This window comes from Symphalangus syndactylus, chromosome 1, assembly GCF_028878055.3.
Source record: "Symphalangus syndactylus isolate Jambi chromosome 1, NHGRI_mSymSyn1-v2.1_pri, whole genome shotgun sequence".
Classification (NCBI taxonomy): Eukaryota; Metazoa; Chordata; class Mammalia; order Primates; family Hylobatidae; genus Symphalangus; species Symphalangus syndactylus.
The window spans coordinates 138,949,532-138,974,430 of NC_072423.2; the positions used below are offsets into that span (position 1 = coordinate 138,949,532).

Below are 24,899 nucleotides of genomic sequence, written 5' to 3' on the forward strand. Positions count from 1 at the left end.
TTTAAACATACACAAAGATCAGAGTCATCACTATGCATTTCATACATATGTCTTTTAACACCCTTATTTCCAAGGTCTTTATTTTCTCATTAGATATACTATTTGCTATAATTTTAAAAATCGAAGGAAAAAACCATCCTTCAAAGAGAAAATGATATAAATAAAGACATACTTAATCTGATTTTGGATACCTTATGCTATCAGTGAAACCAAAATAATCTTCTTTAGTGCAATATCTCCCTATTATATAGAGTGGGATGCTGTCATTTCCCAGTAATGAAAAAGCTCTGACCTGCCTTGCAAAACGGTGAAGGAACTTTTTTGTTCTGTGCTAATCATCTACTAATGGGTAATTACCATTAATTCACTTCAGAAATCTCTCCCCATTCCAGTTTCCAAGCTAAACTTTTGTTGAACCCCTACATTTAGAATTACAGACAAGACCTTCAACAGAACGTCAATTTTTACTTCATATTTTTATATTAATTATATAACATTCTTTTAATCATGTAATTTATTTATTGGATTCTTAAATTATATTTTTCATTAACACCTTTTACTTTGAAGGCTTATTTACAAAACCAGATATATCATTTGGTCAATTTTTTTGGTTTGTTGCAATTATATTTCTTTTATCAGCTAATTGCATTATAATGATGGGGAAAATGTTGCAATTATTTATGTACTGTGACACTCAAGTTTAGCATTGGCTAACCTAGGTTACCAGTAGTCCTTGACACTCATACTCATTCTGTTTATTCCTATTTAATCCAAACTGCTGTTCACATTTTTTGACTAACTTTGATTCCACTTCTGTCTTCTGCATCTTTCATGTAAGTTCTGGTTATTCTAAAACTAAGAGTTTTTGACCTTCAAAAGTTAAGATAAGCATAAATAATCTTAACACACTTGAAATAAAGGCAAACAGGTCAATTTCCATACATTTTTTGACAAAACATACTTTGTTAGAAACAACATTATTGTATTTAAAATATTAGGTGTAAGAGTCTGTATACACAGTTTTATAGATCTTATCTTTGCTTATATATCCGTATTATTTTGAAACCATATCCTATATAAAAAAAGTTATTTTCAAAATGCTTTTTCAAATTTATGACATTTACTTCTGCAACTTGCCAATACTTATGTTACAGATTCCTGACAGCCATGCCTGAGAAGTATCTTGAAAACCCACTGTTTGCCATCACCTGTCACTATTAGAGATTTCTGTTTTGAAGATAATGTCAACAAGGTGACCAGGCATTACTGCTTTTGTTGTTGAAGTTCCTTGCCTTGCTAAACACTGTGCCTTGCTTGATTTTCTTCATACAGTGTTGCAAAATCCTCTCATCTGTGAACTTTGAGACATAATGTCTCAATACCATATCCTTATCCACTCATCTTTTGACAGGAGCAAAAGTAATAAATAAATGAGAAGGACACATACACACTTCATGGTAGCACTGCATGGTTGGATCATTGTCTCTGTGAGCCTGGTCAACATTATCTGTTATGATCACCAAATGATGAGCATACTTGGTTATAATGCAATGCTATGCGATCATTCCAGCGTTTAATTTGTCAACATATTTTTTTCTCAAAATATAGACACCGAACAACCAAATCATTTATATCTTTTGAAAAGGGCCTATGCTGTGATTATTTTTTAAGAAGGGGTTTGTTAAGCATTTTGAACATTGCATATCCATTTGGGCGTTTCCGATAATGAGCCTAGGAAATTCTCCCATGCTTTTAGCATTCATGGGAAGGAATCCAGGGAAACTAAAATGGTACTCACAAATTTCAGGCATGTTTAAGGTAGATTGTCTTCACTTTTGAACTCCAGTAAAAATACCTGATCTTATTTGGCCAACCCTATTTTTTTCTTTGTCTAGGACTTTTCAGGTTGTCAGCCATCAATGCAAATACCCCACAGTCAGGTTTCAGGTATCAGACAAGGAGTAAGTGAGCATTTTCTACAAGTGAAGTGGGGGTGTCTCACGTGGAAAATGAATACATAGTAACCTATCACTAACACACCTATTACTTAAAATGATGCTTTAGACTGACGTTCTATTTCTCCCATTTCTTTTGTTGTTAGAAACAGCTTCTAAGGTAGAAATTATGTAGGCAGCTACAACTGCACTCTAAAACATCTGCCGAGAATCATCTCTGTATGAAGGGAATCATTACATGCGAACCAAAACAATAGCAAATACGTGCCAAAAACATCAAATATGTATTTGATTCTTTCATCAAGGAGAGTGTTAAATAGGAAGTCTGCTTTGCATTTAGATACAGAACCTCACCCTTAGTGGGCCTTTGCTAAGACAAAAGAAGACCAATTTCTGGAATAATCTATTAATAAGAAACCTTACCTATTTTAGTCGTGCGTGAACTGGACCAAATTACATCAGCATAGGTGATGTATTTAGGTAACGACCAATGTTGGACAATTTTAATTTCATTTTCTCTTTTGTGTCTAGGCTTATTTTTCAATTATTCTGCCTCTCCCACCAAAAGATGCTCTTTTGAGAGTAGTAAAAATAGGCATGGAAGAAGTAGAATTTAACCAAAATTCTGTATGGGAACATAATCTAGTCCAGGAAAATTTATGCTTAGTGCAATTATACAATAAAAAAGTAAAGAAATGAAGCATTCATATAGTCTGAACAAGAAGTAGACATCGATACTGAACTATAGCAACACCTCTGCTACATAATCATTTACTAACACTGTTAATGCTTTTTATTATATATATTTTTAATTTGCCTTAAATATGGTTATTGTGGATATTAAGGTCTTGTGCTATTTCTGAAAATAACTCACACTTATTTTTAAAGCGTGGCCTCTAACCAAAGAGTCCTTACAAATTGGAAGGTGGCTTTTACATACTAACATGATTAAAAACATGTTACTCAGAGGTAGATGAGTGTTTGTTTCATATGTTCATTGTTCTATTCATCTGTTTTTCTGTAATTACTTACAGTCATAAATAATTTTAAAATGGATAATTTCCTAAGCAGATCTATGGAGAATATGATCTTGAACTTCAAATATTTTGTCCAAGAATAAGTCACATTTTTCAGTTTGTTATTAGAGACACAAGAGTAATTGGTGCACAATCCTAACCCGAATATAAAATGCAGACATTAAAAAAAAAGTATTGATCACTTACTCTGGACTATGTTCTTTGACAGATACTAGGGATGAAACTATGAACAACAGACGTGTCCTTGTGCTTATAGTCCAATTGGGCTAAGCAACATAAACAATTACAAATAGATACATAATTGTAGTTTGTGATTATATAGTAATAGAGACTGTGTTATAGCATAACACTGGAGGACCAACTTTAAGTGGATTGGTTATGGGAAGCCTCACTTTTGGGAGATGAATCTTAAGCTGAGATCCAAATGATTAAAAAATAGGATGTGGGGAAATATTCATTAAAAACTAAGCCAGCTAATGGGAGATGGGAAATGTTCATACAGATAACTGAAAGAAAACCAGAGAGACTGGACCAAAATGACCAAGGTTGGGGAATGGTGGGTAGGACATGAGAAGTCGGACAGATAGAGACCAGGTCACAATAATGGAGGATAAAGAATGTATATTTATTGTGAATGAAGTGAGAAACTAATGAAGACTTTTGAATTGGTGAGTTACAAGATCTGATTTAGGTTTTCAAATGATTCTTCTGGAAGCTCAGTGGAAAATGGAATGAAAAGGAGGCAAATTAGAAGTGAGAAGCGAAACTAAAAGGCGATAGTCTAGGTAAAACATTACAGTAGTTTAGACTCAGTTGGTAATGGGGGAGACAAAGCTGGATTAATTTCAGGTATATTTTGCAGTTTGCATTTGTAAGACTTGCTGTCTTTGGGGCATGGGGAATTAAAGAAGCGAAGAATATCCTCACCACATTCGGAGACTGACATCCAACTCAAGGAACTGGATGGATTATGATGATATTTTTGAAGTTTGGGAAGACAAGAAGAGTTATAGATGAACTCATTTGTGCATTTGAAGATAGAAATGTTCCTGAGATTTGCAAAGGAAAATAGGAAATGCAGTTAAATATTTGAAGCTAAAGCTCAGAGAAAAATCTGGGATAGATGTGAGAGGGTTTTTTGTAGATAATATTTAAAGCCAAGAGAATGGATCAAAACTTCTTTGGAAAGAAAGTACAAGAAAGAAAACAGAACTCAAGCATATAAGCCTTGGGGATCTTTAAACTTTAGCAGTTTAACAGAGAAGGACAACCTTACAAAAGATACTAGAAAAGAGTGGTCATTCTGGAACAGAAAACCAGAGGCATGAGCTATCATGAAATCCAAGAAAGAAGATTTGTTAAGGAGAGAGTGGGAAAGTGAAGAGGGATGATGAGGGCAGAGATTCATCATTTGGGTCTGGCAATATGAAGTTCATTGACAACTTTTGAAGGAGCACTTTCAGTGGACTATTGAGAATAGAAATCAGATTAGAGTGAAGTTAAAGAATGAATTAGGATGAGGGAGGAGAGGTGATTGCACATTACTTTAGGCCTCTGGAGAGTAATCTTCAGGGAACCTGGAAAGGAAAATTTTTTAAGTTAAGTGATTAGAGTCTGTGTATAAATTGAAGGGAATAATCTACTGGTAGGAATGAGATCAACAACTTAGGAGAAAGGCTGTTACCCATAAGTGGTCTCAACTCTGGTATCACGTTGAATTCTTTTGGAAAGATTTAAAAAGTATCAATGCTTCGGCCAATCCCATACCAGCTAATCAAAATCTCTGGAGTTGGGCCTTGTAATTAGTATTTTAAAAACATTACTCAGCAAGTTTCAAATATATAGTTAATATTGAGGGCTATTGAACTAACTTAAATATGATTCTCAAACTTTAGAATACCGCAGAAGCACCCCCCTTTTCTCACCATCATTTCTGATTCAGGTTTCTTGGCGGTGGTGATGTTCCTCATGTTGAGAACCACTGAATTCATAGAATGAAGAAAGTCCACATGAAGATGGAAAGGGAAGGGTTCCAGAGTTCAGTGAAAGGATATAGTTTTTACAGAGACCCACTTCATCTATTATCAAGAGAAGGGAAAGTCATGATGGAACAAGTAAGATTGAACAGTTTCGGGAAGACAAGAGCATGAGTATTTCAATGATGTATATGTGAGGTTATCAAATGATCCCTCATTGGAGAATGGGAGCATAAAAATTTGAAGAATGGAGGTTTTTTCTTATATTGTGGAATTAAGCAAACTATAGAAATATAATAGAAATACCAGGCAGTATCAATTTGAGGTTTGAATCAGGAATTTTAAAAAGGGAAACATTCAGGCTGCTTATATAATTTTCTCTTATGATAATCAGAAGTAACCAATATGCAAGATTCATGTTCAACTATCATTTATTAGCAATTTTCTAGTATTAGGCATTGGGCTAAATGTTTTTTGCTTAGATCCACCCATAGAAAAATTAAGAGTTGGCTTCTCTGCCAAGGGCTGGATGATAGCAAAGGATAGAATTACAGCTATTGAAACACATCAAAGGCTGTTTATGGTAACTATGTATCTAATTATTTCTGCATCGAGGTAATCAATGTCTTCACTCCAGCTGATCATTGTGGATCAGCTTGTCTTTGCCTTTTGTCTTCAGAGTTAATGAGCTGGCACAGACAAATTGCACAGCTGTTGACACTTGTTTCTGTAAAACCCTTTGGGAACTTCCTTCTAGATGTCTTCATCTTACAGGTACACAGAAAAAGAAAAAAAGTATCCTGGGAAAATATTAATGCTTCCAAAGTGTTACTTAGGGTACAGAATAATCAGAAGCCAAATTTTAAGATCCCTGGACATATAAAGAGAACATTAAAACAATGTACTTTAGTACAAGCAGAAACAAGGAATAGATTTTTAATAATGATGTTCCTTTTAATACATGAAGATAAACTGCACTTTTAAAGGATGAAAAACCATTTATGAATGACGTAAACAATCGTAAAGGCTGCTTTATAAAAGAGAAAATGCTTCTCAGTATAAATAAAGTCTTTCTGTATTTTTTAAAATTCTAAAAATAGTGTGCTTTTACCTATTCAGAGAGCATCCAAATGTATTCTTCAATTCAGCAAACAGTTCTTAATACAAACTGTCCAACCTCCCATTTCTTTAATTCCCCCTACAAACTTGTAAGATAGGATAGCTGGTACTATGCTCCTGTTACAAATACAAATAAAAAGCCTAAATTATTTGCATAATCTCATAATTCGTGGCAGAAATGGGGCTAGAACCCTTGCTTTTTTATTCCTTGCTAATAATTTTTACCCTGGAAAGGTTGTTGTGTATGGCTTTTTACACTTTTTAAAAATAAAGCAATTATTAAATTTCAGGAAAGATTAAGTTTCTGGAAGTTTAAACTTCTTTTCCCCTAAGGAATAAAGCAATAAATATGGAGAAATAATGACATTTTACCCTCTCACCCACCCTGCTTCAGAGGAAATTACATGAATTTCCTTTTTTTTTTTTTTTTTTTTTGACTTTCTCTCTCTTCTTCATATAAAACTAATTTTAACCTAAAGTAATTTAGAAAATAAAAAGCAGGAATCCAAAAGGGAAATATTATTACATTTGTCGGCAAATGATGATTTTAATTAATTATTTGCGACTTAAACACAGCAAAGGTCTAGATTTTGACCAGAACGTAGCTTTGTTTCAAGCAGGTAAATTCTGAGGGCACCTTCAGCCTTTGCAGGACTGCTTGTCTGTGCCCTTACGGATTGCTACACTTTTCCTGCTAGTTCAATGTGAGCTTTGAACTTTCTAGTTCATTGAACTAGAGCTTTCTAATTCAATGGTGATTTGATGTGTTTGGAGCTAGAAGTCTGACCTTCTGAAAAGATTGAAAGTGCCCGGAAACCATCTGAGAGGCAATCCAGCCAAGGTGGCCTCCCTTCTCTGTGTGCTCAGAACACGCGCTTTTCTCTTGGCCCCGAATCTTCCCGGGAATCTCAGTTTCGAATCAAACAGCACACGCTCAGGGAAGAATATGTATTCTAGGACACTCAGAATCCAGTCCTTACCTTTCCTTTTGTTCTATTTCTTTATTTCTTCAGCGTTCCCTTTTTCCTTCCTTCTCCCAACCTTCAATATTTCTTCTTTTTTCTTCCTTGTCTGACTTTACTCGTGTCCTTCCCTCTTTCTCCCTCTTCATCCCTTTCTCCATTCCTTCTTGCCGTCCTATCTAACATTCTTTTTTTCGATTAGTTAATATAACAACATACCTTAGATTTGAAAATCATTTTCCTTCCTAAAAATTTCAACTCTATAGCCAATCTCCATAGAAGAAAAATTAGTATAATACTTCTTTCAGTACCAGCTCTTCAGCAAGTAGCTGAAGAGTTCCAGTTCTAGTGATTCTTAATGAGATTGTTTAGAGAATGCTTCATTCTGCTTGAAAGACAGATGAAGCCTCTTATATAACCAAAACATTGAGTAGTTTAATAAGATGGTTACTTTTTTTTATTTTTCAGTTCACAAATAACTTCCAAGAAGTATATAATGCCAAAGTAAGGTCACAGCATCTGTTGTACATGGCTTTTGCCCATGTCTAGTTCAGGAATTTTCCATGTCCAATTAAGAAATTCTATCCTTTTTCAGATTCTGCTTGTCACAGGGTGGCTTTAGTCACTTTCTATAAAACTAACTTAGAATAGAGGTGTCTAATTTATAATCTCATTATTCAGTTTCTTCAATGCCTAATTTCATCATAGCTACTAATATGGATAAATGAAAATAATGCTACAATTAACATACATGGTGGGTATCACAGCTATGTTATTGCTCATCTCAAGAAAAGAATTATGTGTCTTTTTTTCTGAATTTGACAGTTTCCTTCAGGTTTCTTGTTAAATAGAATGAGTTACCAGACCTTGCAAGACCATTGCATTAATAATCTTTGACTTACGTCAAGACAGTCTGTGATGAGGCCATTATCAAATGCCCCAGCCACAGATGGCAGAGCAAAAACAGTATGAGTGTTTGTCTTAGGCACTTAACTGCATGGCCAGGAGGAGAAAACTAGATTTAGGCCTTTTACTAATCTTGTTGGTGTCCATAGAAAAAAGATAGTTTTGGTAATTCATTCTTCTTCATCTTCTTCGCATTGATCTGCCAACCCAAGAGAATGTGAGCTTACTCAAATAATCAGGGATATTTTCTAAGTATGTTGAAATGTTGAGCTTACCCATCGTATAGTTTTTATTCTCTGCAGTATTACGGGGAAAGTGAGGAGCATGTATGGAGGAATGCATAAAATTAACTTCAAAGGTGGCTCCTTAGAACAAAGGCCAATGAAGGCAGATTTGTAGTTGATTTAATCATCAGAAGTTCAGTTGAGAGATGAACGTCAGCAATTTCTTTTCAATCACCTGGTGACCTCTAGTATGAAGCTGGATAATATTTTCTTCCTTAGGTTTGTGGAAAATACTCTTTCTTGCTTTGGGAAAAAATATTGGGCTCTTCACTGTTTAGATAGGTTGCTGTATACCATGAATGTTGCCAAGATTTCAACTTTGGGGCAGAAGCTTGATAAAGATGATATAGAGATACTGAAGAATGAGTTGGAACCTTTGGGACATTATTTATCTGTCAAATATTATGAATTTAGCTTTTAAAGGGAATAAGAGAAAGGTAAGTTGTAATGCAGACATATCCATTCTTTATTGCTGTGCAAAGCCAGGAACAGGACCATTCTGTATCCAGGACTGAGCTATTTCATAAATATCATGTTACCTTTCTATTTCAAAGTGTTCAGTGCCTCAATATTTTTATTCTTTTCGTAGATTTGGCAACTGAACAGGTAAAAATCTTTCAATTTGGGCAGACTGGAGAATGCCGCATTCTTCCTAATATTGGTTAACACCTATACTGTTAATAAAACTATTTCTTAAATATTTCAGTGTAGTAAGGGCTGTCTGAAGACAGAAGAAAACTTAACAAAAGTGATTAAATTGAAGCCAGTTGAAATTGTAAGCTGTTTATAAATTATATCATTGGAAATAAACTTGTTCATTAATTTTAATGCTTTCTGAGATTTCATGACTTACTTTTACAACTCAAGATATAGATTCCCCTCACCCTTAATAAAGCTTAAACATTATAAAATTTGAAATTTTTTTTTTCTTCAACATTTTTTTTTACTATTTTCTCATGTCCTCTACTCTGGACTTACTGTAGTACTTTCTATGACTAGAACAGACATTTGTCCATTTCAAAATAGTTTCATCCTTTCATATTCTTTCATCACAATGTGTCCTAGGATGGGAAGAACTTTCATAGAAATCTGTTTCACTTTCCTAAGTGAAAGTTGAGATAACGAACAAAGCCCTCAACTCTCTCTTATAAAATACAACAGAAACAATTAGCAATGTCTGCCATATAATGACATCTTAAATATAAAGCTTTACAATTTAGGAATGTTTTTCTGGAAAGCAGGTTACTTCATAGGCATCCACTTCTCGGTAGTATATACTGCTTTCCTTTTATGTATATATAAAAGGAAATATATGCATATAATTATAGGTGGTGCCGTTTAAACATAAGTGGACCCATTTCTTTATCCAGGACCTAAATTGTGCTTCAAAGGGATGGGGCCACTGATTTAAATTAGAACATGTGAGTAGATACTGTTTGTTGTTGAAAAATTTGATTGCTTATCTTTTAAGTTCTAAGTGAACATTTGTGGGAAATTATTAAAGTAGAAAATTAATGTGTTTTTAATTCTAGGAAAGGGCTATTTTATTTTTTTTATTTTTTTATTTTTATTTATTTTTTTATTATTCTACTTTAGGTTTTAGGGTACATGTGCACAATGTGCAGGTTTGTTACATATGTATCCATGTGCCATGTTTTTTTGCTGCACCCATTAACTCGTCATTTAGCATTAGGTGTATCTCCTAATGCTGTCCCTCCCCCCTCCCCCCACCCCACAACAGTCCCTGGAGTGTGATGTTCCCCTTCCTGTGTCCATGAGTTCTCATTGTTCAATTCCCACCTATGAGTGAGAACATGCGGTGTTTGGTTTTTTGTCCTTGTGATAGTTTACTGAGAATGATGTTTTCCAGTTTAATCCATGTCCCTACAAAGGACATGAACTCGTCGTTTTTTATGGCTACATAGTATTCCATGGTGTATATGTGCCACATTTTCTTAATCCAGTCTATCTTTGTTGGACATTTGGGTTGGTTCCAAGTCTTTGCTCTTGTAAATAGTGCCGCAATAAACATACGTGTGCATGTGTCTTTATAGCAGCATGATTTATAGTCCTTTGGGTATATACCCAGTAATGGGATGGCTGGGTCAAATGGTATTTCTAGTTCTAGATCCCTGAGGAATGGCCACACTGACTTCCACAATGGTTGAACTAGTTTACAGTCCCACCAACAGTGTAAAAGTGTTCCTATTTCTCCACATCCTCTCCAGCACCTGTTGTTTCCTGACTTTTTAATGATGGCCATTCTAACTGGTGTGAGATGGTATCTCACTGTGGTTTTGATTTTAATTTCTCTGATGGCCAGTGATGATGAGCATTTTTTCATGTGTTTTTTGGCTGCATAAATGTTTTCTTTTGAGAAGTGTCTGTTCATGTCCTTCGCCCACTTTTTGATGGGGTTGTTTTTTTTTCTTGTAAATTTGTTTGAGTTCATTGTAGATTCTGGATGTTAGCCAGAAAGGGCTATTTTCAATGTGAGCATACAATTCAGAATTTAGACTGTTTGTGACACAAAAATAAAGTACCAAGAATAGTAGAGTAACAAACAGCTTTATCTTATTTGCCTTAGCTTGCTTGCTTTCTGAAGGTGCTGCTGAGAGCTTGGCACTCTGAAACCCATCCTACACCAGGTAGAACCAGCAGTAAAGCAAAAGGAGACATAGAGCAAAGGAAGGTACCTGCCTACAGTGGGGTTTCCTAGGTGGCTGGCTTGGGCCTATTTCATGGGACAGAAGAAGAAAAGCAATAGGGTCATGCGGAGGAGTCCCAGTTGACTTATCACTGATGCGCTCTTACTACCTTCACATCTAAAAAAGGGGCCCAGAATCCTAGAGTTTCATCTTCACTGCTCCTTTTCAGGGAAGGTTATAGAATGAAGGGGTCATTGTGGAGAGTATGTATTTATTCTTAGAGGCCAAAAAATTCCACTAGATACCATTCTAAAGCACAGACATATTTATGCCATCCTTTTGCCTCTAATAGCTTCAATTTTCCAAAGGGTCAAGTCCAAAATGTTAGCATGCCATTACTGTTGTTTATGTTACCTTTATATTGCCTATGTACTATATATGCACACCCATCAGCGTTCTTGTTTCATATATCATTTCCTCTGTCCCCACCCCGAGGCCAACACTAGTTGTAGTGCCTACCCAAAAAGCATTCTGCATCCTTCTCATATTCCTTTTATTCTACCAGGACCTTGATTTGTTTGGTCATTGGTGAGAGGTCTCTTGTGGTGAGGGTATGTAGAACCATTTGCCAGTTCCAAGAGATTATCCATAATTACCCTGAGCCAGTCACTGTGATCTCATTTTCTCAGACCCTGTTGGAGCTGGGAGTAGCCAGTACTAACCAAGGAGATACAAGGAGAAGTTAATTGGGAGAGAATCTATTAAAATGTTAATTTTTATAACACAACAAACACTTGTAGCTAGCCCAGATCTTTATATCCTTTTACTAGTTGAACACATATAATTCTAGAGATGTGGCAGCCATCTTGTGACAGTGAAACACTGAGCATGAAAACAAGATTAAAGCTGAGGGTGATGGAGAGTAAAGATAGCACCTGGATATGTAATGGCATCTTGAAGTGTCTGTACCAATCCTGAGACACCTTCCTCCATATTTATTGTTAAGTTGACTTTAAGTGTCACTGTGATCTTTGCTACTGTTATTCAGCCCCATGTTACTTGTTGCTAGAAGCATTTTCTTCACAGTTGTGCATATGCCAATATTTCTGTAGTGTTTTTCTTCACGTGTCAGCTGTAGAAGATTATCAGTCAGAGTTCAATCAGGGTTTAACTAGGAGTGTGTAGAAAAAGAAATTTATTATGAGTATTAGGCCTTTCACATATGTGAGAGGAAATGTGGAAAAGAAGAGCCAAAAAAAGATCAAAGAAATGTCACCAAATAGACAGAGTGTGGATGGATCATGTTGAACCTGTAGGGAACCAGGCAGATCCAACTGCTAGGAAAAATCCTCAAAGGAATATAATAAAAAGTTTTCAATTACTAGAGTGAATCAGTAGAGTTTAACAGGGAAGGAGAAATAGGGTGTGGGGGAGTAGACAGAGAAAGAAAAGGAAAAAGAGACTTTCAGATGTCTGTTTACTGCACTTGGATATAGGACTTAAGGACAATATCTCGGGTTTTAGTGCTCGTGAAGGGACAGCCAGTAAAGTGTAGCTCAGAGTGTTAAGCTGGAACTAAAACTGATGCAAAGTATCAATTCATTTGAAGAGACACAGTATTACTAGGTGCAAAAAAGAATAGAATTAGCACCACAGTATCTAGAGATAGTACAACTATCTGGAAGAGCATCTAAGAGAACAATGTTCCAACTAATAAAGAAGATAAAATAAGGCAGATAAACCATAATAAAAGAATAAGACCTTCTTAAAGTTACTCAATTTTAAATTATATTTAAATTAACTTAATTTCTATTTCAATTTCAAAAGCCACAGGTAGCCAGTGTCTACTGTATTGATCAGAGAAATCTTAGATTTTTTTTTTTCCAATGGAGTCTTGCTCTGTCACCAGGCTGTAATGCAGTGGCACGATCTCGGCTCACTGCAACCTCTGCCTCCCAGGTTCAAGCAACTCTCTTGCCTCAGCCTCCTAAGTGCTACAGGTGAGTGCCACCATGCCCAGCTAATTTTTGTATTTTTAGTAGAGAGGGGGTTTCACCATGTTGGCCAGGATGGTCTCGATCTCTTGACCTCGTGATCTGCCCACCTCAGTTACCCAAAGTACTGGAATTACAGACATGAGCCACCATGCCCAGCCAGATATTTTTATATTTCTAAATAGTTGTAGAATAATTGCTTCTTTCCCTTATGTAATTTGAAGTTCTGGGAGAAAGATATCCTTTCCCATAAAAAATTGATTTGTTTGTATAATAGCGTACATCAGCTGTGAACATTGAAGTGTACCACCTCTGAGTTAACTTTAGTGTTATGAATCATTAGAAAGAGAGGAAATGGGAAATATACTTCTGTTTTGTCTTAGCTTAAAAGATGATTTCTAAGCCTTTTCTGAAGCTGTTGCCAACTCAGAAACTATATTATAGTGACTTCATTATCTGTTACCTGTTATTGCCCTGCTGAACTAAAATAAACTGTTGCATTATGTGACCTATAAAATGATATTAGGCATTTTATTACTTGCTTGCTGTCAACTTGAACATAAGAGAGTTATTAAAGATTACACTGAGAAGATTGAGAGTACTACAAATGTTATTTTACCGAGATGACAGGTTGCCCTTAATGTCTCCAGTCAGAAAAGAAACTGGATAAATTTGAAGCCAGTGATATAAACTCAACAGGCAGTGTGATGAATAAAACAGAAACACAAGCAATCTTCCTTTCCATATTCTCTTTATTTTTCTAATGCCTGTGCCATTACTTTAACAGCTTCTAACTGATGTAAATTAGAAAGGAAGAACATTAAAAGAGTAATTCCACTGAGGAGAAGATCGCTTCTTTATAGTCACATTAGGTGCGTGAGCGTGATCTAGACTTTCATAATCCATTGCTGAATTGATGGATGTTAGAAAGCAGGGAAACTAAACAAGAATGGGGTACTTCTGATTGTAGGCATCATTGATTTTGATGAAGCATTCAGCGTAGGTAAAAGTTATTTAGCAAGCTGGACTATGTTTTCAAGGAAATACATTTTCAATTTCTTTTTCATGTGATTTACTCTCTTCCAGAAATAGACACACCTCAGGTCATGAACAATCAACTAGGAAACATCCAGTAAATGTGAATATGTAAGTGCACATCACTTATCTTCTTAGCAGTCACTTCCTAATTAGATTTTCCTCTTCTTTTTTTTTTAAAGGATCCTTTTATATAAAATCTTCTGCTAAATACATATGAACTTCATAATACACCATTACCCTCAACATATCTTAATGCTGGTTCACAATGTTCTTTTTCAGGCCATATTGTAGCTGTTATTTCCAGTGATCATTGTAAATAACTTTATTATGTTTCACTGAAATCAATTTCGTAGAAATCAAACCAATAAGGAAAATATCTTTTAAGAAGGAAGACATATGTTGTTACTGCCTCCTACAACACCAAAGCTGCCCTGATCTTATAATGCTCCCTGGTGCACAGATAGGGAACCATCTCGCCTAGTATCCTTTTACTTATACACACACACACACACGCACACACACAGGGAACCATCTCACCCAGTATCTTTTTACTTACACACACACACACACACACACACAGACGGAACCATCTCACCCAGTATCTTTTTACTTATACAGACACACACACACACACACACACACACGGAACCATCTCACCCAGTATCTTTTTACTTATACACACACACACACACAGGGAACCATCTCACCCAGTATCTTTTTACTTACACACACACACATACACTCACAGGGAACCATCTCACCCAGTATCTTTTTACTTACACACACACACACACACACACACACACACACAGGGAACCATCTCACCCAGTATCTTTTTACTTACACACACACACACACACACACACACACACTCCTTAGCTACAAAGAAGCGTCGTTTTCCCCTTTCCTTTGTTTTTTGGTCTTTCCAAACTACATTTGTTTCATAAGCAGTCTCTCTTTTCTTTTCGGAGCATAACTTTTGACTCTAAACTAATTTATTTAATGAACTGAACACAAAATATGCATCAAAAAATTGTATTTTTTTCTTCTATCACATCTTGCAACTCTTCTCGGTTGGCTCCTCTTTCCCTGCTCACTGACAACATCTCTGGAAGGTACAACCGCTCTTTTGTTACTTTCAATTGTAAGAATGGTCTTATTTTTTGATACTTTTTCACTTTCAGGAATAAATAATCCTTAGGTGGTCCAATTTCAAACTGAGCCTCAGATACTGTTCTCCTCACTCCACCTGGCCAATTTCAGTTGGGCTGTGATCCATGGTGTCTTTATCTTTATCTCTTTTCCCTTCTGGATCTTCCAGAATCAAAATGAGGAGATAAGAGATTAAAAGAAAAAGACAAAACATATTTTATGACTTATACAGTTTGTGGCCACTGGTGCCCTTAAGTCATGATAGACATTTATGCGCTGTTTTTTTTATGCAGTGTGTGTTTTACGTTATTTGAGAATACCATCCCCCCACAGCACACACATACACTTTTAGATTATGGTCCTGTGTATTTGCCTAACTGAACTCACCACTTGTGAGCTCCACACACCCAGTCCTTTCCTCAACAAATTGATCTTTTCACCATGCCCAATTTCCTCTTGTGTCAGGATCCCATCAAGTGAGCTCACATCTGGATGCTATTGTATACTCACCTGGCATCTCTGCCCCACTCTAACATGAAAGTGTAGGGTGCAGCCTCTTTTTGCCCCTACCTTGCCATTGCAGATTGTTCCAGCTGCCTTCCATCTTCTGTATTTTTTTATGAAAGCAGGCATCATTCTTTACAGTCAAGTCCCAAGCACTCTGTTGGCATAGATTGTACTATTTTTGCAGCTTTGCAGACATCTGTCTAGCTAGGACAGTGAGGTAGATGGGAGAGAGATGTCCATCTTGCTTTCTCAAAAGTCCTCATTCTCTGTCAGTGCTTCTTTTGGCAAATCTGCCCCAGTCGTATGAGGAGAGCAAGAGAATAGCCACACAACACCCTCTTTGAGTCTAAGACTTACTAACTCCACACTCTCTCAATAAGTTCATCTTCTGTATTGATTTAAGTTATTGTTTATGTTTCTATTTAAAATCAAAGCCAGGAAAGGCTAACTAATTTAAGGACTTATAGCCAGTGGGTGGCATAACTAGGATTTGAACTTGTATTTCTAAAGTTCTAAAGTCTATCTTAATTACAACGTTATACTTTCATAATTTGTGCATGCCTATGTCAACCATGCTACTGATACATTAGCTTTAAGGAAACTTTTTTTTTAAGTATACAGTGCATTGTTACTTACTGTAATCACCATGCCATGCAATGGATCACTAAAGAGTCTTCCTCCTCTCTAACTGAACTTTATACCCTTTGATCAACATCTCCCTTTTCCCCATCCAGGACTCTGCCTGAGACTCTGGCAGCCACCATTATACTCACTAATGACTTCCACTTTTTTAAGTTCCATATATAAGTGAGATCATGTCATATGTGTCTTTCTGTGTCTGGCTTATTTCACTTAGTGTAAGGTCCTCCAGGTTCATCCGTGCTGTTTTGGGTGCCAGGATTGCCTCCTTTTATAAGGTTGAATAGCAATCCATTGTGGATATGTATGCCATTTTCTTTATCTGTTCATCTGATGACAGACACCTGGATTGCTTTCCTATCTTAGTTATTGTGAATAGTGCTGCAAGGAATATAGGAATACAGATGTCACTTTGGCCTACTAATTTTAATTTTTTGGGGTATATACCCAGAAGTGGGATAAAATTTTTTAAGGAAATACATACAAGCAACAAATGCTCTGCTTTCTGACAGTTTTTGAAGTTGTCCCAAAGTCACCATGCAGATTATCACAAAAATCTCTGCTCCTCTGCGCTCTTCTAATTAAATTCCCCACTATTTAAACACCATTTGTGTTAGAGAATCTCTTTCGACCCCATCGGAGAGGATTACCCCTGAATTGCCCGAGGAAACTGTAATGGCTTCTCCTGAGCTAATCACCATGAAAGACAAGACTGAGTCTCCTCAGGACCAACCCTGGCACTTCTCTTTATTTCTAGCCCTATTACTAGACTCAAGTCCTAGCAGTCCCCTAAAGGTCAGGTACAAAGTGTGAAGCATGAGGTGAACTACAATCAAGAATATCACAATTTGGATTTCTTGGGAAGCAAATTCTGAGATGGATATTTGCTTACAGCAAGTGTATTGGGGCATGCTCTCAGGATTAATAACTGTAGGTTATAGGGAAGGAGGAAAGACTGGGCAGAGGGAAAATCAAGCTGTCCTGCTATCACAACAAAGGCCTCAGCCAGCCCGTAAGGAGCTCTGGAGCTTGGATAACTCTTTAGAGTTGTACTTAGTTGGAGCAAGGGATCTGGACACATAGCTCCACATGAACCAGTGAAGGTATACAGGCTGCCCAGGGGAACAGGGTGTGACTTTGGGTAAGATGCCTATTTTCAGCTAAGTATAATTCTTGGAGAGGACAGAGAGCTGAGGGCTATCAGCACGCACCATGCTTAGCAGGTGGGCCACGAATCCTTCATAGAGGACCTGAGCACAGCATCCTCTACAAATATATTACCGTATCATTAGGGTTATTTTCAATTTATTTGTAATTTAACTATTGTGAGGGATTTTAGAGAATTTAATAGGCTTTAGTGGGCTTCTCAAATGTTATACTCATTTTACATGGAAGTTTTATGTAAAAATCTATTGAATATTCTAAATAAATTGCTTGCAGATGAAATTTTGTATCACGATACTTTTAGAAACTAGGCTCTCTATAACTCTGAGGCTTTATTCAATTTTTATTAATATTTTAAGAGATTAATCAAAATGATATATGTTTGTTGGTTTCTCACTGATGAAAAAGGAAGTAAACCAAAATTAATCAGACAATGTTCTAGGAATTTTTCACTACAATAAATTGTTTAATTTTTTCAGTAAACCAGTGAAATAGATAATCCCATTATTCAGATAGAGAAACTGAAGTTCAGAAAGGTTAAAAAAATTAACCAAAATGGCATATTGGCTGATTTGGGAATGTCTTCTTTTAGTGAGAAAAGTACCTTATATCTCTGTATTAGTTATACATTGCTGCATAACAAATTACCCCCAGATTAATGGATTAAATAAAAAAAATTATCCCATGTAATTTCTGTGAGTCATGAGGCTGAGAGCATCTTATTTGGGTGGTTCTGGGTTAGAATTTCTCACTCTGTTGTAGTGGAGACATCACCCAGGCTGCAGTCATTTGAAGGCCTAACTAGGTCTGAAGGATCCGCTTTCATGAAGACTCACTCACTTGGCTGTTTGTAGGAGACCTCTGTTACTTAGCACATGGTATTTCCATATGGCTGTGTGTATGTCCTCACTGCATGGCAGCTGGCATCTTCCACAGATACAGCAAGGAGAAAGCTGCAATGTCTTTTATGACCAACTCCCACAAACCATACACTGTTAATTCTACTACACTCTACTCCTGTAAAGCAGGTCACTAAGGCTGGCCCACACTTATGTGGAAGGAAGATAGAGTGTATCTTTGGGGGTGAGGGGGGCGGAATTTGTGGGCATGTTTTAAAACCATCACAATGTTAAATATTTTAAAGTAGCACGTATGGTTACTTTTCAAATTTTGATCGCTAGTTAGGCTCACTACTAATTGAAACAACTTGCATGATTGCTGCAAGAAGGAAGTCCTTTATATGGCAATACTTCCTTAGCTGTGAACATGGAGTTGCTCATTTAAAGTGTTATAAGTAAAATGAATGTTAATTCTTCCACTTAAAAGAAAGATTATTTTAAAATGTACCAACAGGCTGGGCGCAGTGACTCACGGCTGTAATTCCAGCCCTTTGGGAGGCTGAGGCGGGTGGATTGCTTGAGCCCGAGAGTTCAAGACCAGCCTGGGTAACATGGCAAAATCCTGTCTCTACAAAAGAAAAATAAAAATAAAAATAAATTAGGCTTGGTGGCACTTGCCTGTAGTCCTAGGTAGTCCCAGCTATTTGGGAGGTTGAGGTGGGAGAATTGCTTGAGCTCAGGAGGTCGAGGCTGCAGGGAGGCGTGATTATGCCACTGCACTCCAGCCTGGGCTACAGAACAAGATCTTGTCTTGAAAATAAAATAAAATTAAAATTAAATGCAACAATAAACATTTCCATATTTAAAATTATTTTATTTACTAATGTATTCAGTGAATATTTACTGAGTGCATGGTATTCACCAATACTGTTTTAGGTGCTGGGGATGAAGTAACAAACAAGACAGCTGAAAATATGCCTTCATACATCTTACACTTTAGTGGCAGAGACAATCAATAAACAAATAACTAGGTGAGTAAAGAAAGATAATACAGATTGTGATAAGAGCTATGAATTAGGATAAGGTAATAGCAGGTGGAGTGTGTGTGTACAGAGGCAGTGGTAGAGGGCAAAGGGAGAGGAAAGAAGGACATATCATTGATGTGATGGTCATAGAAGGCCTCTTTGACAAGATAACACTTAATATATTCTAGAATTGACACTCTGTATGGATGAACTGTTGGAAGAGAGTGACAAGAAATGGGGGTGGATATGTAATTGAGGATCAGATCCTGAGTCTTGGAGACCATGGGAATTGAAGACTTTGGAGTTATTGTGGGAGGCTTGAGAAGAAAAGAGTGACATAATCTGATACACTTTTAAGAGCGAGATTCTAGCTGCTCTTGGGAGAATAAACTCTGTGGGGTAAACGTTTAAGCAGGACTTCCAGCAGGGATGTGGGTACAGTAATCTAGGGGTGACAATGTCTTAGAATAGGTGGAAGTAGGAAAAAAAGGAAGAAGTGGGGGGACTAAAATACATTTGGACAGAAGAAAAGTAAATCAATAAGGAATAAACCGAAAGGATTTTGGCCTTATGATATTATTCAGTTAATATTTAAATGACTACTTTTCTTCATACTTTATGCTCACTGCTGAAATGTTTTCAGAATGTTTTGCCGCTGAAGGAATTTCAGAAAACCAGCTTACTTTGAGAGAATAATTCTTTGCAACTATCAGGTGATTAAATTAATATTCTCCCTGTTACCCGAGCTCTAATAATATTAATACTGCCCTCAGAGAATGAGAAATCAACAAACCTTTTAAATATCCATGATTATCAAGTTATTATACATTTATTTAACAGTTATTTAGTAAAAATGTCATTACTTAATTTTAATTTGATATGAAATTAACTTTATTATCAATTTACAATTTTTTATAGATTTTTTACTTAAGAGCCAAAATTGTCTGGTAAATGAATAACGAAGCAATTAGAACTAAAATGCAAAACTTTCTTTTTTAAATTAATATTCACTGTTTTTATTCAAAAACCCTTCCATGGATGGCTTTTCTTATTAGACTTTCTTATTTTCTAGTTGAACAGTGCTAACCCAATAATGATCTATATTATATGTCTTTAATTTTAATAATCTAAAACTTCATTTCCTCATGCTCTAAGATCCCTAGTTTCCATGGCTGTTAATATACTTTAAGTGAGCTCTAAAATGAATTCATTGTTGAAATAAGTTTTGGAAATGTGAACAGAATTTCCTACAGCATTTAGTGCATTTTCAATTTCTGAAAAGGAAACATGCTTTACAAAATGAAAACTTATTGACAAAGTAATGGTTTAATTTCATCTTTGGAAAAAGTCCTCACTATGCTGTTCCTGTCCCTTCATTATGGCTTTATTCATTTAATTATGGAAAATAGAATATATGTGGATGGTTGAAATTCAATTTGAATTTAGTGTTAATCATTAATTTTTCAACAAATACTTATTGAGCACTGTTAGAGTTCTTTAGAGAAACAGAACCAATACGGTATATAGAAATACACAGTATAAGAGGAGGATTTATTATGGGAATTGGCTCACATTATTATGAAGGCTGACAAGATCCAAAATCTGTCATCTGCAAGCTAGAGACTCAAGAAAGCCAGTGTTGTAATTTAGTCCAAATTTAAAAGGCTGAGAATTGGGGGAGTTACGGGTGTAACTCCTAGTCTGAGGTCAAAGTTCTGAGAACTGGGCACGTAGACTGTATAAATCCTGGAATTTGAAGGTCTGAGAACCAGTAGCTCCCAATGTTCAAAGGCAAGAGAAAGTAGATGTCTCAGCTCCAGTGGAGAAAGAGAAAAGTCACCCGTCCTTTACTTTTATCCAGGTGTATCTGGATCTTCAATGATTAGATGATACCTGCCCACATTGGTGAAGGTGGATCTTCTTTATTCAGTCTACTGAGTCAAATGCTAATCTTCCAGAAACACCCACATAGTCATACCCAGAAATAATGTTTTACCAACTAACAGAGCATCCCTTAGCCCAGTAAACACATAAAATTAACCGTCACAAGCATCTATTACGGGTGGTTAGGCCCTGGGGATACGGCAGCAAACAAAATAGAAAAATCTCTGCTCTTTGAAACTTATGTGGGGTCTTCAAAGTAATGTGCTCCACGTACCCATTGGAGAACTCAAAGGCATTCCAAGAAGCTGATGAAGGGTCTTAAGGGAATGTTTCCAGATTCACAACTTTGTATATATTCCGCTCACCACCATCACCACCAACCCTATCACAAAGGACATTCTCCAGATTTGCAAAAGAAGGATACATCTGTCCCTCCTCTCTTATCTTATTTTGGGGCATTGTTTCACAGAAGAAAATATTCTTAAAACCAACCACAAGGTTGGTGTTGATGTTAAGAAAGTGAATGACCCCAATTCTCTGGTTTTTGCTGCTGGCTGCAACATAGACTGACCTGGGAAGCTTTAGAAATGCCAACACCCAGACTACACGCTTCTCCCTTTCATGCACACACAGTCCCTGTGGCCCTGTCTTCTTCCTCTTTTCCCTTTTTCTCCTTCCTCCCTTACCCACACACCTGTCACTGAATGAGAAGTCTTTAAATTAATGCTCAGTCCTGACCAAAGGGGCAGTCACCTCCAGTGATTACACAGGGTCCTTTTTAAACAAATAACTCCTGATAGGTTAATTCCTGAGCCAAGTCAGCTCCATCTCCAGGAGTCCAGTGATTGCCCAGCTGCTTGGCCGCCCCAAACAATGTGTCCTACCAATGTCCTTTTCCTTTTCCTCAAATCAGACCTAGTAGGAGGTTTAGGGGTGATTAAAATCAATCTCCCATGAATTCAATTATACTCTTAGCTAGTAAATATTCCTGATGATCATGTAAAGGTGAAAAGACTTGGATTAAGAGAAGACACCAAACTTCTTGCTATGGAGGTGGATAGTGGTCCCCCCTAACCACCAGCCATTTCTAATCTGGGCAGCCCACAGGGCTTTAACCATATATACAAAGTAAATTATAAATTATGGTTAAAATTTCAGACTCGCTTCGAAAAGTTAACATATAAATTTGAAATGGTATAGATTTGCAATAAAAAATGTCTTAGAGTACTTATAATATTTTAAAATATAAAGAAAACAAATGGTAATGTCCTATTTTTTCATTTAGGCATCAATAAATTATTTAAGTATGAAAACTTTCAAATTAGTTTATCATCCTGAAATTATTTGACAGCACTCATTTTCCTGACTCTACCAAGATCTCATCTGTCTCTCATGTCCTTTGACCAGTTAGGAGTCGGAACCATTGCCTTACTTTGTGTGATACCCATTATCCAGTTCTCTGAAGAGGCTGTGAATAAGTATAAAATGGGGAGAGCTGGAATGAGCAAACCCATTTTCTCCAGTCTTTTTAACCGATAGGGTTATATCCTGGCTTGAATCCTGGAGGCTTGGGTCTGAGGCAACTGTTGACAATAGGGGCAGCTTGTTGATTTAGCTAATATCAAATTCCCTTCTGTATATTTTTATTCTTCAATTAAGCAACATTGAGTTGACTCTATGATTTGAAGCAAAAAGTATTCTAATACAGTTTGCTTTTTTCAACAAGAAATCAAATTAGATGGTGCCATAAAGCTGAATTATCAAGTTATGACTTACAAATACTTTAAGGAACCACATTTCTTTTGACCAGCATGAAATTCCTTTATGCCCTTTGTCAGCTTGTGTAGGACGGCCTAGAGGGGTGTGTATAGCCACCAAGAATTGTTTTAGTTTGGTTGTCATATTCATTCATTCATTTATTCATTCACTTATTTTCCATTACTTTATTTGATTGGGATAAACAAGAATATGGCCTAAATGGCATGTTTGTCATAGTGAAACCATGAATTGTAATGATTTTCTCTATCAGTCTTTATTTCAATTTACCTATTTGTCCATTTACTGCTTCCAGAGTATGAGGTCAGGAAAAGTAAATTGGGTTTTAAAAATATGAGGCCGGGCGCAGTGGCTCAAGCCTGTAATCCCAGCACTTTGGGAGGCTGAGGCAGGTGGATCACCTGAGGTCAGGAGTTCGAGACCAGCCTGACCAACATGGTGAAACTCCATCTCTAGTAAAAATACAAAAATTAGCTGGACGTGGTGGTGTGCACCTGCCTGTAGTTCCAGCTACTCGGAACGTTGAGACAGGAGAATTGCTTCAACACAGGAGGTGGGCGCTGCAGTGAGCTGAGATCACACCATAGCACTACAGCCTGGGCAACAAAGTGAGACTCTGTCTCAAAAAAAAAAAAAAAAAAAATTAAAAGGAAATAAATAAATAATGTTTTGGAGTAATTTGCATCTGCTTTTATCCAATTTAGTTGCAATATCAGTTGATATAGTAAAAGCATAGTACCAATTTTCTTACTTCAAGTCCTTTCTAACGCAGTTAATGTTAGCTAATATTAATTTTTAATGTTAACCGCATTCCAGGAACAGTGCTAGTCGCTTTAAAATGATTATGTGATTTAATCCTTATAACCTATGAGGTGTGGGTATTATTATTCTTGTAATTTCTGTTTCATAAACAGATAAACTGAGGCTGAGAAAATTTAATTAACTTGCCCAAGGTTGTACCACTAGTGAGTAGATTAGCTAGAATTTAAATCAGGCGTATAGGTTTCTAAAGCCTGAGTTTTAAACACAAATATCTTGCACAGGGTCACATAGCAACTGATCAGATGTGATAGGTTAAATTATTAGTTACAATATTTTTTTCTCAGTTTTACTTCTCACTCCTGACACAAATTCATGGCAAACGGAGTATATATTCCAACCTCTTCACTTCAGACTTAGCCATGTGGCTTGCTGTGGCCAATGCAATTTTGGTGAAATGATGTGATTAGAGACTTTATGATTGCATAATTACTTTCTTGTTCTGAGTGGCTACTAATCATTCAGCCTGGGCTCCACAATGAGACACATGGAGCTAATTTGAATTGAACCTGCAGCTTGTAGCCAAGGCCAGCCAAATAATCTGAGATCAACTGATTCCAATCTACCCTCAGAGGTGTAAGCATGAGAATAAATGACACTTGTTTTAATCCGCTCAGTTTTTCTGTGGATTGTTACATAGTGTTATTATGGCAATAGCTGATGTACACTGAACAGTAGTTTTGAATTAAAACTGTCAAACTGTGCCAACTGTATTTGATGTGTAAAGTTCTTTTTCATTTGTTTTATTGTTTTTTGGTCAGAACCATTTATAAACTTTCTTTTCTGTTTAATTGGAATGGCTTTAGGAAGATGTACACCCTATAATGGGTCATGGTTCCTAATACTCACTACAGTTTTATCTTGGGTATCTTTCACCTGGTGACATTCCCACCCAAATGATCCCTGATGGAATTTTAGCTTATCATCTTTGCCATGGTTTGTAATAGCCCCTAAACTAACACATGGTTTATATTTTACCCCATTCTTACTCTACTCTCTAGGTATCTGTATCACACTGAATTTTTAAGAGTCAGAAAAGTGAACAGATTGTTAAAGTCAGGAACAGATATTCATTATTTTTTATTATTTAATTTAATTTAAATATATAATTTTTAAACAAACACATAATATACAATGGATTAATATAATTTCAGAATCAGATAAAAATCAGATAA

The 24,899-nt window shown here is 36.3% G+C and overlaps 1 protein-coding gene across 2 annotated transcripts in view; it reads left to right on the forward strand.

Annotated features, from left to right (window-relative positions):
* ZNF385D (zinc finger protein 385D) overlaps positions 1-24,899 on the forward strand; it is a 776,796-nt gene that overhangs the window by 110,529 nt on the left and 641,368 nt on the right. The gene's annotated exons all lie outside the window — the stretch shown is intronic.